The sequence below is a fragment of the Octopus sinensis genome, linkage group LG21, assembly GCF_006345805.1.
Source record: "Octopus sinensis linkage group LG21, ASM634580v1, whole genome shotgun sequence".
NCBI lineage: Eukaryota > Metazoa > Mollusca > Cephalopoda > Octopoda > Octopodidae > Octopus > Octopus sinensis.
Window position 1 is genome coordinate 6387932 of NC_043017.1, and position 10000 is coordinate 6397931.

The window sequence follows — 10000 nt, forward strand, 5'->3', positions numbered from 1 at the left end:
AAATTCCTTGTCTTGCAAGTTAGTTGGTGACCCCACCAGTGCTGGTGCCAAGTAAAAAGCATCCAGTCCAGACTGTGATGTGGTTGACATTGGAAGGGCATCCAGCTGTAAAAACCATGCCAAAATTGACCTCGGCTGGGCTGGCGCCATGTAAAAAGCACTAAGTCCATTCTTTGGAGTGGTTGGTTTTAGGAAGGGCATCCAGCGGTAAAAACCTCCAACAACAGATACAGTAGCCTGGTGAAGTCTTCTACCTGGCCAGCTCCTGACAAACCGTCCAACCCATGCCAGCATGGAAGGCAGACGTTATATGATGATCCTGAACATCCTTACTCTTTTCTCTTTTACTTGTTTCAGTCATTTGACTGCGGCCATGCTGGAGCACCGCCTTTTTAGTGGAGCAACTCGACTCCGGGACTTATTCTTTTTGTAAGCCCAGTACTTATTCTATTGGTCTCTTTTTGCCGAACCGCTAAGTGACGGGGACGTAAACACACCAGCATCGGTTGTCAAGCAATGCTAGAGGAACAAACACACACCATCATCATCATCATCGTTTAGCATCCGTTTTCCATGCTAGCATGGGTTGGACGGTCTACTGGGGTCTGTGAAGCCAGAGGCTTCATCAGGCCCAGTCAAATCTGGCAGTTTTTCTACGGCTGGATGCCCTTCCTAACGCCAACCACTCCGAGATGTAGGGGTGCTTTTTACGTGCCACCCGCACAGGTGCAGACAGAGCTGGCAAATGGCCACGAACGGATGGTGCTTTTTATGTGCCACCGGCACGAGGGCCGGCGAGGCTGGCAATATATATATATATATATACGACAGGCTTCTTTCAGTTTCCGTCTACCAAATCCACTCACAAGGCATTGGTCGGCCCGGGGCTATAGCAGAAGACACTTGCCCAAGATGCCACGCAGTGGGACTGAACCCGGAACCATGTGGTTGGTTAGCAAGCTACTTACCACACAGCCACTCCTGCGCCTAGGAAAAAAGAAAAGTTACAAAAACATCTTTTCTCTTGTCTTACAAGTCCGAGAAAGATCGAACAATCTACACAGGTGATTTGTTTATAATGATCAAATACCGCTACTAACAAGTCATAACACCACTGTGACCAATACCACAACAACAACAATCACATCAACACTACTACCACCACAACATTAACTACAGCAACACCAACACTACCTCATTAACCACATCATAAGCACAGGAGTGGCTGTGTGGTAAGTAGCTTGCTTACCAACCACATGGTTCCGGGTTCAGTCCCACTGCGTGGCATCTTGGGCAAGTGCCTTCTGCTATAGCCCCGGGCCGACCAAAGCCTTGTGAGTGGATTTGGTAGACAGAAACTGAAAGAAGCCTGTCGTATATATATATATATATATATATATATATATGTTGTATGTATATGTTTGTGTGTCTGTGTTTGTCCCCCTAGCATTGCTTGACAACCGATGCTGGTGTGTTTACGTCCCCGTCACTTAGCGGTTCGGCAAAAGAGACCGATAGAATAAGTACTAGGCCTACAAAGAATAAGTCCTGGGGTTGATTTGCTCGACTAAAGGCGGTACTCCAGCATGGCTGCAGTCAAATGACTGAAACAAGTAAAAGAGTAAAGAGTATCATCAGAACACCGTTGCTCTTATTATTATTATTATAGTAACACTACCACCAACACGCACCGTTATTACAAAACTGATAGAACGGTAGTACTAACACCTCAACATTGTGATACGAACTACACCACTACCATCCCCGCCACTGTATAATGAATGCTCGTATTAGTTAGGTCATTCACCATTTCTTATATAAATGATCACAGTTTTATAAAGAGCCTTTTATATAGAATGATTCTTTTTCTTTTTATTGATTAGTTATGACTTCCCATCATACAACACCACCACTACCGTAGCCTCTGCTACCATCACTTCCACTACTATCATTGCCACAACCACCATTGCCATAACCACTGCTACCAGCACTATCATTGCCACCATCAGTTCAACTACCACTACAACCTTAGCTATAACTACTGCTACCATCACTATCACTACCACAAATACCTCCACAAACACCACCATCACTGCTACCACAACCACCACCATCACCACCACCATCATAACTATCAACATTACCACTACCATCTTCACACCACAAACATCACCATCATCAACCACTACCACCCACCATCACACTACCGTCAACAACTACTACCACCACAACAACCACCGCAACATACCACCACCATCTCAACTACCATCACCACTACACTGTAGCCACCACCCTCACCACCATCTCAACTACCATCACCACTACACTGTAGCCACCACCCTCACCACCATCAACTACGACTTCTACCACCACTTCCACCACAATTATCACCACCAGAACATACCATCACCACCACTACAACCATGCAAACACCCTCTTACTTTATATTTATTTATATTGTTGTTTATTTCCCATCTCCCCCCGCCCACCACCTCTCTTTTTTTCTTTTTTTTCTTTTTCTTTTTAATTGTTCTTTTAACGAATGGCTCAATTAGACGTTCTGGGAATGTTTTAGAAATAAAGAGGTTACTTCTACTCTGACTTTTCTGATAACTTCCCGCTCAAAATTTCTCAACTCCAAAAACACTAATTATTATTATTATTATTATTTTGGTTTTCGCTTTGGTTGTGGTTGTTGTTGTTGTTATGGTTGTCTGTGATATTTTTGTTTAATTTTTATTTCAGAATTTGGTTTCTTTCTCTTAACTCTTCTGTTTCTCTCTTTTTTTTTCTCCTTTTCTTCTAGAAAGAAGCATGTGAAAGAGATAGGGAGATAGATAGAGTGAAAGAGAGAGAGGAGGGGAGGAATTTGCAGGAGTATGGAAGCTTCTGTGTGAGAGACAGGAAGAGCGAGAGAAAGACAGCAAGAGAGAGAGAGAGAGAGAGAGACAGAGACAGGAAGAGAGAGAGATAGAGACAGGAAGAGAGAGAGATAGAGACAGGAAGAGCGCGAGAGAGAGAGAAAGGTGGAGAGCAGCAAGAGAGAGAGAGGAAACAGGAAGAGAAGAGAGACAGGGAGAAGAGGAGAGAGAGGGAGAGAGAAGAAAGATACAGAACCGGAAGAGAGAGAGATAAGAGAGAGAGGAGACGAGAGCGAGAGAAGAAAGAGAGAAAACGGGTAAAGAGCGAGAGATACAGCGAGAGAGAGAGAGAGAGAGAGAGAGATAGTGAGAGAGAGAGAGAACAGCAAGAGAGAGAGAGAGAGACGGGAAGAGCGAGAGAGGGAGAGAGAGACGGGAAGAGGGAGAGAGAGAGAGGAGAGAGAGAGCGGACAGAAAAGCGAGAGAGAGATGGGAAGAGCGAGAGAGAGGAAGAGTGAGAGAGGTAAGAAGAGAGAGAGGGGGGAAGAGTGAGAAAGAGAGGAAGAATGAGGGAGGGAGAGAAAGAGAAACAAACTGTGTGAGAGAAAGAAAGATCACGTTTGTGCAGGGGGTAGAGAGATCGTGTGAGTGTGCAAGAGAGATTGTGTATCAGTGTGTGTATGTGCGTGTATATGATATATATAATATATAACTTTGTTTTAAGCAGCAGAAAATTCAACAAAATCTGTTACTCGTGAGTTTCTCGTTGCTTCATCAGACATTTTTTTGCTATATATATAAATATATATATATAGTAGATAGAGAGAGAGAGAGAGAAAGAGTGAGAGAGATTGTGTATCAGTGTGTGTATGTGCGTATATATATATATATATATATGTATGTATGTATGTATAGAGAGAGAGAGAGATTGTAAGTGTATGACAGAGAGATGGAGAGGAAGAGAGAGACATTGTGTGAGAGAAAGGAACTGTGTATGAGAGAGAGAGATTGTGTGTGCAAGTGAGAGAGAGAGGGGAGAAAAAGAGAGGAATTTGTGTGTGGGAGATAAAGTGACTGTGTATGAGTGTGTGTCAGAGAGAGAGAGAGAGAGAGAGAGAGAGAAATTGTGTGTGTATATGTGAGACAGATGTAGAGAGTGTATGTATAGAAAAGAGAGAGAGACAGAGGGAGAGAAAAGTTGTGTGTGAGACAGAGAGCATGTGAGAGAGTGTGAAAGATCATGTACGACTATGAAGGAGAGAGAGAGAGAGAGGGAGAGAGAAATTGTGAGAGAGAGAAAGAGACAAATTGAATATATGAAGGAGAGAGAGAGAGAGGGAGAGAGAAATTGTGAGAGAGAGAAAGAGACAAATTGAATATATGAAGGAGAGAGAAAGAGAGAGAGAGAGAGAGAGAGACCATGTGTGTGAAAGAGAGATAGATTGCATATATGAGAAAAAGAGAGAGGGAGAGGAAGGGAAAGTGACAGAGATAGAGAGAGGGAGATTGTGTGAGAGAGAGAGAAAGGGAAAGAGACAGAGATAGATTGTGTGTATGAGGGAGAGAGAGAGAGAGAGAAAGAGGAAGAGACACACAGAGATAGATTGCGTGTGAGAGGGAGAGAGAGGGATTGCGTGAGTATCTATGTTAGGGAGATCGTACGTGAGTATGTTTGAGAGTGTGTGTGTGTGTGAACGTGCATGCGCATATGTACGAGAGAGAGTGCGTGTGTGTGTGTGTGTGTGTGGTGTGTGTGTGTGTGTGTGTTTCCTTAAATTGTTTTATTTTACTTTTTAAAATGCTGAAATTTTCTTTTTCTCTTTTTCTTTTTTAAATTTTTTTCCCCCTCCCCTTTCTTTTCCCCAATCGAGACTAATTTCCCAATGATACTTTTCAAAATATTGATCAATATCAAAGGTTGGTGTTAACTCAACCACTTTAGAGATTTACTTTCACCACCACCACGACCACCACCACCGCCATCAAACACTTTTCTAGAGAATTTTGTTGTTGTTGTTGTAGTATCCGTATTCTATTCTATTTTATTTTATTTTATATACGTGTGTATATTTTTTTAATTTAAATTTTGCGTTTCACTGACTTAATCATTTTATTTGTTCGTTAATGTCTACCGTAATCTTTGATTTGCAATGTAAATGTCCACCAGAGATTTGAAATTCCTTTCAGTAGCGCCAGCACCTCATTCACTTAAACAAATTGGCGATGTCGCAGCTGGTTGGCTTGATAAAATGTATTGGCCTCTCTCGCCTTCAAGGTTATACTTTGCTGATGAGCACAATACAAAAGCTTCACATCTTTTTTTTTACTTGTTTTGGTGATTGAGTTGCGGCCATGCTGGGGCATCGCCCTGAAGGGTGGTAAGTCGAATGAATCGACACCACTACATATTTCTGTTTTATTTTTTTTTTAAAGTCTGGTGCTTATTTCATCAGTCTGCGGAGCTGAACTGCAAAAATTTATGGGGCTGTAAACAAACCAACACTGGTTGTCAAATACAACACACAAAAAGATACACACACAGAGATAGATAGATAGATACACAGATAGACAAATAGAGAGACAAAGAGATAGACAGAGAGATAGACAGAGAGACAGACAGACAGACAGACAGATAGATAGATCGATCGATAGATAGATAGATAGACAGATAGTTTAAGAAGAGATTTTGAGACAAAAAGCCAGAGTTCTTCCATTCAGCTTGGAGGATAATGCCCCAGGCCACAATTCCATCTTGGTAACCAACTACTGGACAAAGATGGGCACCAAAACAGTCCCACACCCACCTTAGACTCCAGTCTTTGATCCTGATGACTTTTGATTGTTCCCCAAGCTGAAGAGAACCTTAGAGGCAGTTTTGAAGACACTGAAAATATGAAAGAGGCTACGACAAGGGTTCCTGGATTCTTACACTTATAAAAATAGTTCTATGTATATTTATATATCTAGCTCGCTATTAATATATAGTGCTCTTTCTTGTACTCTCTCTCTCCCCGCCTCTCTACATACATGCATGCAGCTATATGCATGAGATTACACACATAAAAAACACACAAATCAACATACATACACACATACAAAAACACCCTGTTGTTGATGATGTGGAAGTTCCAATGAAGGAGCCTTGCATCTAGGTTAGCAACCGGCTCTTTCCCTATTGGCAAAAAAATCTTGAAATAAGAATAATGACCCCCCCCTCCACACACACACACAAATGAGTGGACAAATGAAAGGAAGAGGCACTCAACACATTTAGAAGGATTTACATGTATTATTTAAAACAGCTTGATTCAGCTCCATGTGACCTCTGTTCAAAGCCTGCGAAACTAAGCTGAATGGAGCCAAATCTGATTCAAATACATGATACATACATATATACAGATATATATATATATGATATACATATATATACATACATACATATATATATATGATATACATATATATACATACATACATATATATATATATATAATATACACAGATATATATATATATGATATACATATATATACATACATACATATATATATATACAGATATTATATATACATATATATATATAATATTACATATATATATATATATAACATATATATATACATATATATATATATTATATATATATACAATATATATATTATAATATAGATATATATATATTATATTATATATACAGATATATATATATAATATATACATATATATATATACATATATATATATATACATATACATATATATATATACCTATATATATATATATATACATATACATATACATATAATATATATATATACATATATTATATATATATATACATATACATATATATATATATATATACATATATATATATACAGATATATATATATATACATATATATACATATATATACATATATACACATATATATACATATATACACATATATATATATATACATATATATACATATATACACATATATATATATATATACATATATATATACACACATATATATATACATACACACACATATATATACATACACACACATATATATATATACATACATATATATACATATATACACACACACATATATATACATATATACACACACACATATGTTAGTTCTTTATTAATAAATATAAATAAATATAACTAACACACACACATTTATATATAAATACTTCCGTATTTATATATACTTTTCTATTAATAACATAACTCTCTATCTCTCTCTCTCTCTCTTTCCACATATATACACACACACACACACACTCAATAAAGAAGTTTTAGAGGTGGTGTTATTGTACAAATAGAAAAAGACAGGCGAGCGTACATACAATGCTAATTTGGGTTATTTCTTTAATCTGAAAAAATCATTAATTATAAACACATCTAATTAATAAACACAACTAAATTTAAACTAATGAATGAACAAATATTTTTTTTTTCCTTTCACTATTATTGACATCATCATTATAATCATCACTATCATTATTACTATTACAACTATTATTATTATTATTATTATTATTATTATTATTATTATTTGTATTGCTCTCCTGGAACCCATTGCAAAGTTCTAATTAAAACAATGTCACTTTGACCCCCTTCGACACTAGATTAACTGGTAATATCCAAATGTTCGTTTGCACTAATAATAATAATGATGATGATGATGATAATGATGGCGATGATCACATGAAATCACAGAATTGGTAAAAGTCTCTAACCCCCCCCCCCACTACATTCCTGTATTTTGTTTTTGGTTTTTCTCCCACAGTTCTATAATTCACACAGAAGACCATTACAGATTTTGATTCCGCCGTCTTTTAATTCAGTCTGAGAGCAGCTGCAATCTTCAGAATGATAACACCCACACACACATTGCAGTTTGGAAACAGTATGACTGACCACCCCCACCACCACCTTTGCAAATGCTACCACAAACACCCCCACCACCACCACCACTACCATTCCTACTACTGCCAATACCGGGAAATCCGTCGGTTACGACAACAAAGGTTTCAGTTGATTCAATTAAAACAACAACCTACTCGCAAGTGGTTGAGTATTCCACAGACATGCGTACCCTTAACGTAGTTCTCAGGGAGGTATCTTTTATTTATCTTTTGTTTCAGTAATTAGGCTGTGGCCATGCTGGAGCACTGTCTTGACGGGTTTTACACACGCCAACGGCACAGGTGCCAGTAAGGCGATGCTGGTAACGATCCCGCTCCAATGGTGCCTCCTACATGCCACCGGCATGGAAGCCAGTTAGCCGCACTGGCAAAGATCATGCTCAGATGGTGCTCTTAGTACCCTACTAGCACAGGGCACAAGTGCCAGTAAGGCGAAGCTGGTAACAATCACACTTAATGGTGTCTTTTATGTGCCACTGGCACAGAAGCCAGTTAGCCGCTCTGTCAACGATCACACTCGTATGGTGCTCATGCTCGTCACCGAATTTCAATTGTTTTAGGCGCAGGAGTGGCTGTGTGGTAAGTAGCTTGCTTACCAACCACATGGTTCCGGGTTCAGTCCCACTGCGTGGCATCTTGGGCAAGTGTCTTCTACTATAGCCTCGGGCCAACCAATGCCTTGTGAGTGGATTTGGTAGACGGAAACTGAAAGAAGCCTGTCGTGTATATATATATATATATATATATATATATATATATATATTGTTATATTTCGGAATGGTCATATTGCCAGTTTAGCCAATAAATCTTGCACAACAAATATTTAAACGTATATATATTATATATATATATATATATAATATATATATATATGTATGTGTGTGTATATGTTTGTGTGTCTGTGTTTGTACCCCCACCATCGCTTGACAACCGATGCTGGTGTCTTTACGTCCCCGTCACTTAGCGGTTTGGCAAAAAGAGTCCGATAGAATAAGTACTGGGCTTACAAAAGAATAAGTCCCGGGTCGATTTGCTTGACTAAAGGTGGTGCTCCAGCATGGCTGCAGTCAAATGACTGAAACAAGTAAAAGAGTAACGAAAGAAACAAATGGAAAACAAGCCAAGCAACATAACGAACGACCCTTCATCAGTTGTCGGCTGTTTCTCTAATCCGTATTTCCAAAATATCACATATATAAGATACTAGCAGCATAGCCCGGCGTTGCCCGGGTATGTAAGAGCCCCTAGTAGGCAACGACTAATCCCAATCTAGTTCTTTCCCTCTAGGGAACGAAGGCGCATGTGTAGGTTGCAATGTCTTCTCTTCACTCGAATACTTCTATGTATACGATGTTCCTAGCTGTCTCCCGACAGAAAATGTGTTGCATATAAAAAGCTTAGATTCTCAACCCCATGTCGAATTTATTGATTTTTTTCAGAACTGGGGGAACTTTTCAATATTTTCGCTGCGTTAGTTTTGAATTATGACATTGGGCTATGTGTGTGTCAAGTTTCATCAGAATCGGTTGAAAGCCGTGGTTAGGGTGAGGGTACAACCTTTACAGCCACACAGACAGACAAACTGCCGTTTATATATATAGAGACTAGCAGTATCGCCCTGCGTTGCTCAGGTTTGTAAGGGAAATAACTATAAAGTATTTTTAGAGAATTATAGCCAAAAATTAGCAAAAAAATGAGAGTTAAAAAAGGTCGAGTTGCGTCCCCTAGACAGTCTGTGGTTTGTGTTTCTGATTCTCGACCCCATGTCGAATTTATCTATATTTTTCAGAACTGGGGGAACTTTTCAAAATTTTCGCTGCGTTAGTTTTGAATTATGACATTGGGCTATGTGTGTGTCGAGTTTCATCAGAATCGGTTGAAAGCCGTGGTTAGGGTGAGGGTACAACCTTTACAGCCACACAGACACACAGACAGACAAACTGCCGTTTATATATATAGAGATAGAGATAAGACAGAAACGACACAAGCAGATACAAACAGACAGGGCAATCCTGATACAATGCACCTTAATTTAATATGAATTCAGACAAGTGTTGAGTTATCACAACTTTTTATTCAACATTGTGATTTTTTTGAGTAAAGACATCAGCATGGGATCTTACAGGGTCCTGAATATGGTATTTACAAAGAGGTTTGGAATTACCAGTGGATGATTCCATCAACAGTTTGTGTGTGCATAAGC

At 38.8% G+C, this 10000-nt stretch overlaps 1 protein-coding gene and 1 long non-coding RNA gene across 2 annotated transcripts in view; one reads left to right on the top strand and one right to left on the bottom strand.

Annotated features, from left to right (window-relative positions):
• LOC118767450 overlaps window positions 1-4134 on the top strand; it is a 12477-nt gene extending 8343 nt beyond the window's left edge. The window contains exon 2 of the long non-coding RNA XR_005003374.1: window positions 4118-4134. This is a non-coding gene — a long non-coding RNA (uncharacterized LOC118767450). The remainder of the gene's footprint in view (window positions 1-4117) is intronic.
• A 5712-nt stretch (window positions 4135-9846) lies between these two features.
• LOC115222950 (p53 and DNA damage-regulated protein 1) overlaps window positions 9847-10000 on the bottom strand; it is a 16573-nt gene continuing 16419 nt past the window's right edge. Inside the window, exon 4 of the mRNA XM_029793355.2 lies at window positions 9847-10000. This exon is cut by the window's right edge and continues 219 nt beyond it. The gene's annotated coding sequence lies outside the window, so the exon portion shown is untranslated.